We start from the raw sequence: 6,000 nt of genomic DNA on the forward strand, positions 1-6,000 counted from the left end.
ACAAGAGCTCCCGAACCTCTCCTACCCTCAAAGGCTCCCAAGTGCCATTGGCCTCTAGCAGCTTGTCCCTACAGTGTGCATGGGCTCTGCTGCATGACAGCTACTTTAGCTAATGCCAAACAGAATGGGGCAGCTATTAATGGTTTTTATAGAAAAAGAAAAAGGCACTATTACTCCCTCCTGCATGTGTTCAGACCTGGGAGTCGCACAGGAATCAGTGATCTGGCCTTGGTGAAGGTGGAAGGGCTGACTCAGTGCCAAGCCACATCATACCACACCATTCCTCCCTCTAGTCCCAGTCTTTCCTGCTGGCTTGTTAGCAGCTTGTCACCTGACAGTTAGAAAACAAAAAAGAGTCAGAAAATGGCCACGCTCGGGAACTGCTTCTTGTATGAAGCACAAGAGCAATTTTTCTAGAATGCCCTGGCTTGATTCACCATATACTAAACACAGTAGTGTTTAGTATACGGGAGACCAGAAGAAGCATGGTCAGAAACTTTGATGTGAAGCCTGTCAGTCCTGAAATGTTTGCACAAGTGATCTAGAAAGGTGCTGGGACTCCAGCACACCCAGGGGTTTGTGTAGTTGGAGGAGTCAGTGGTGCGCAGATCATGACCCCAACATGGTCATCTGAAAATCAGCAGGGCTGTTCTCAGCAGCAAGCATGATTGCCAGCCATTGTTGCTAATCTAACTCTCCAGTTAGATCTTTTTTTTCCACTTTTCCAACACCTTTTCAACTTCATGCAAGTAGCCCAGGCATAAAATCCCAAACTACAAATTTCATTCTGGACACTAAGCAGCTGGGGCTCAGGCCATTCTGTGTAACGGTCTTGCAGAGTGACAGTAAGGCTTATTATGAAGCTAGCCCTAAATCACAAAATAAACATTTGTGGTAGAGGAAAGAGTGAACTCCAATCCTTAAGACTTGGCCAGGAGCCTAACCGCAGGGTTATCCTTTTTCTGCATGTAGCTACCTTTTATTGCAAAGACAAATTATCGATATATTTGAGTCTCAGTTAAGCATTACAATTCCATCTGCAGAACGCCAATAGATAAAGAGGAGTATTGCTGCTCTTAGATTGAATCCTCAGTTTTAAACAAGGAAGAACGTATGGTATTTTCCAGTTTTCAGAATGTCAAGATTTTCCAAATGAATAAAATAGTTGAGTGGGCCAGTAACAGCAGAATCTGTTTGCACAGAATTAAGGAAGTTTCAGCAGGAAAATGGTTTGGCTCTCTAGATTTGCACCTTGTCCACACACTAGGTAGTGGCAGTAGAGAACAGGCGATGTTGTATAAAACAGGAATCTTGTACCTTTGCTTTTGAATGACTTTCTTTTGTGAAAAGAAAATCTTGGAAGAATAAGAATAGGTAGTGATTACAATCAACCATTTTGAATTTGTATATTATTTCCTTTGTTTCTTTTCCTTCTATTTGATGAGTATTTTTATCTCCAGCTATCATGTTTCTTACTTACTTGTGAGGGGATGGCATATCCTCGTAGGAGGATGCTTCAATTTGCATTCTTTACTATAGGGTTTAGAGACAGTAACGATGTTCTATTTAACTTAACACAACATGAATTTCATTTTTAGAGATGCCTTCTTTATCTGAGAAATTTTCAAATAATTATGTGCATAACTCCATACTTTAGTTTTACTGCTTGATCCTTTCAGATGTCATTACAGCAGCATATGAAAGTCCTCTATGAGAAATGAATATCCTTTGGAATATAAGTAGTAGAACTGATGCACTTATGCAGCTCCGTTCTGTTTCTGTCAAGAGAGGGTTTTTTTTCATCATACATGCTCTTATCCTTTTTCTCCACACACAAACCTATTTAAAGACACTAAAACTTCTGAGTTTTGTTTTTTAACTTTTTGTTTATTATTATTATTATTATTATTATTTCTTTAATTTGCCTTATATGTTCTGCTTTTATTTAGACAACATAGAGGCCTCTTTATTAGTAGCAGAATGTAGGTTTACATCTAAGGATATGTTATCTGAGAGAAGGAAATATAGTACTAAGAAACTGCCAAAAATTTCAGATAGTATGACAAACTTGTTTTACATGATGGGCAACCGATTGGCTAATATATTTGAAAGGAACTCAAAGACCTGGAAAATACATATGCAAGACTGCTGTGTGTCTTATACTGTACAGTATTTTGTCATACACCACAGTTTTTCAAAGATGAGCCTTTGTTTTTCTGCATAATGCAGAATTTCATTTGATTAAAAAGATTGACCTTTGTCTGAGGCATATATATAGATAGTCACAGTAATAGGAATTGTGTAAGAAAAGATGTTTAAGCCAACATATGCATTAAGAAAACTGAAAAGATTTAAGAAAATCTAAGATTGGAAGAAGCATCCAACACTTCTAGCTGCCCCAATACTTTTGGTGGTGATAAGATATATGATACCTGTAAGAGAGGGCAATCAGGAATATGGAATGGAATCTCAGTCATCATTTTGAGGGAACAAAGAGTCATGCATATGTGACTTTTGATGGCAGATCTCAATTCATATTAGAAGAAACATTAAGAAGATAGGTCCTAAACTAGCTGAGTGACTATACTGTAGTGATCATAAGCATCATGGTTTCAGAGGTGACGGAATGGATAAAAATTCTTGTGATGAAATAAAAATAATACCACGTCTTCCTTAGTCTTGATCAAGAATGAATAAAAATGGTAATATGTTTTCTGGTTTGTATTATTTGGGGAAAAATACATCTGTGAACATGCTGACTGTCTATTAGAAAAGCAAAATAAGATGCACAGATGTTGCGTATTTGTTCCTATGTCTTTGTAGACTTTGTTGCAGGACTATAATCTTTAAAAGAACAAAATAAAAATCTTTCAAAGCATATTCTGAAATGTTACTTTATAGCCCATATGCAAGTATCTTATTTTATTACAAACAATATTCTATCAAAGACTATTGGCAAAAGTCATCATTATCTGGCTGTGTCATCTGTAGTTTCCTACTGAAATATGGGATCCAGCTGCTCACCAACAGTGGGATAATAGCCATCATTCACACTCATTTTCTATAAATGATATATCCGAAAGCACCAGAAATGTAACAGAGTGCAATCACAGCCCGCTGATCCTTAGTCATTCCTTATAATCAAATTAGACTTAATTTAGGTTGCACTGATTTACCTAGAGTGTTCTGGTTGAATTCAGCTTCAGTAGGATCGGTGTGAGCCACCCTAAATTTCCAAGGCTTGCTTAAAGGCTTGATTTCTTTGCTTGTATTAGGAAAATGTATGCTCTATTTCAGTGCTGAGTTATTACATTTGAATCTAGCTTACCTTTCTGTTGCAGTTGTAAGTACCAAGTGTTGAAATGAGTGCATTACAAATTTTTTAAGCACTGTAATTACAAATCTGGCACGTTATGGGCCAAATTAATGATTTATCAAATACTGGGAAGTTGGTGTTTTTTAAAAAAAAAAAAAAAAAAAAAAAAAGGATTTGACTATGACTGGAAAGAATAGGCTCTTTCTCCTCAGATGGCTTGATCCAGTCACAAATTCTAAAAGGTCCACACAAAATGATCCAAATTTGAAAACTTTATTTAAAGAGCATGAGTTATGTATATGGAATTAGCACTCAAAATCAGGTATTTCAGTCTCACCAATTTAGTAGCCAGAACTTAAACTGGTAAGCAGGAAAGTTTCCAAATCATGCTGCAATCCACAGACTATCTGAAAGTCAGCCCCATAAATAGATCTCCTTCCACAACCAGTTGCCCTGTACCCCTCTTCCTAACCATCTGTCCAACCTTACAAACCCCTAAACTCCCAGACTCTGTACTAGGGGTATTTTGGAGTTCTAAAGAACCTTTTCGGTTCACCTGCCTTTGGTTTAAGATCTCTTGACAGCTCTTTTATCTGCTCTGCCTACCCAAAATGTTTACTCAAAGTTTATTCACTTGAAAATTTTGTCTTAATGGATCAGTCCCTCCATCACCATGAGGTTTCAATGTGCTGAAGAGCAGCACATTATTCTGTACCATGAGTGGTACAGAAATCCAGCAAGAACAGCTAAGTGGTGCTACCTATGGTCATATCTATGGTATGTCATTCTCTAATGACAGTACTTGACCAATGATTTCTGATATTTCATGTTAATATTGCCTAAATCATGTAATGAGGATAAAGAGATCTTTCTGTTACTCCAAATTCTTTAAAAATTAAGCATTTGATGAAATGGACTTGGATTCCCTATGGTTTTTTTTTTTTTTGGCAGAGAAAGCATTCATTTTCAACATTAGCAATGCTGTGTGTGTCAACAAGCTACAAAATCATTTGCAATACTGAAATATTACAGCTCTGTGCATTGATGTGACATCTATCGCAACACACGGCATGGTCACTAATTCATTGCGCTTGAAGATGGAAAACAAGCCCCAGAGCTGCATGCTATTTCTGTGTGACCTGGCTAAAGACACCCTTACACTGGGGAATTTGAGAAGCACATTTTGCTGTCTGACCCGTGCTAGGTAGGATTCTATTAAACTAGTTGTTTCATTGAAATCTTTCGACCTCTCTGTGATTACTTAGCGTATGATGTAACCATGGTTGAAGAAATGGGTTGTAAGTCACGGTCTGACATTATTCCTCTCTTAAAAGTTTTGGTGTCAGAAAATAATTCCATTGATTGACATGAAGTTGCTTCTGTTTTCACCAGCATGTGAAAAGAATCAGGCCGGTTTCAGTTAGTTATCTATGTTATTTTCAAATGTGCCATAAACTCATGCAATTTTGGTTTAAAAGTTTCAACTGAAATGACATAAATGTAAAAGATCATGCTAAGCAACTGTCACTTCATCTAATGAGGTGTTAGTCATCAGCTTTTTGATTGAAATATATTACTAAAATTATAAATGGATATAAAATATGTTATGTTTAGTTTACTTGCATGGATATTGCTGGAATTCATGATGAAATTTCCTAGATTTTCTGCCAAATATTATAAATGTTTTGCTAAGTCAGTCACATTTAATTTTACAATGCTTTCTATAGAAGACTTTTAAAATGTGGTGTGTCTCATTATTTCATGGTTTAGAAATGTCACCTAGTCTAAATATCAAACTGCTACTGTGTTTCCTGGGATCAACTGGAGAAAAAAAGAACCCCAAAAACAAAACAAAAAAAAAAAAAAAAACCTCCTTTTTTCCAAAGTGAAACTTGTTCTTTTTGTTATATGCTTTTTTTGTTTTATTATTATAAAAGCATAGGTTTAGAACACTTTGGAACTCAGGAATAAGAATCCAGTGGAATTATTTGTTGATTTACACTAAGCTGTTGCCAAAATATATGATCTCAGTGTTTTTAGCGAATCTGACTTCAAAGAAAAGATTTTTAGAAGCATAGTATTAAAAATTACTAGCTTAATCATGAGGAATCATGACAGACTACTTTCTTTTTTCTTATTTCCAGCTAGCAAAACACTGGTAAGCATCATTCCAATGCCTGTGGAAACAGATGGTCTGTGATAGTGAAAGACTATTTCAGACTAAAATATGCTCAGGCTTTATTCTTATCATTCGTACCATTTTTGCCAACTGTCCTCTATTATAGTAATTTGTGTGAATATTTTCTATGGCGTCTTCTTTCAAAAGCATAACTCAGACCTTTACTGTTTTTTGTGCTTCTGTGCACATCGGATCAAACCTAGGTCACCAAAGGAAAGACACTTGCATTTGCTGTGTGTGCGTTTTGCCACCCTGTTCATATCATCTTTAAAATCTAGGTAAAACCACACACACTGGTTTCATTTGTGCATTTAACCTCTGCGAAGGTAAGACTAATGAAGATCATATCCAACTGTCACTGTGTTAGATCAAGATCTTGGGCCAAACATATGGTACATTAAAACTTAGGGAACCTAAGTTATTTACCTAAGTGGATTTGTGGCAAAGAATTTCTGTTCTTACTTGGTAAAAGATGACTGTCAAAAATACAATTTTCTTGTCCTTT

This window comes from Rhea pennata, chromosome 1 (assembly GCF_028389875.1).
Source record: "Rhea pennata isolate bPtePen1 chromosome 1, bPtePen1.pri, whole genome shotgun sequence".
Taxonomy (NCBI): Eukaryota; Metazoa; Chordata; class Aves; order Rheiformes; family Rheidae; genus Rhea; species Rhea pennata.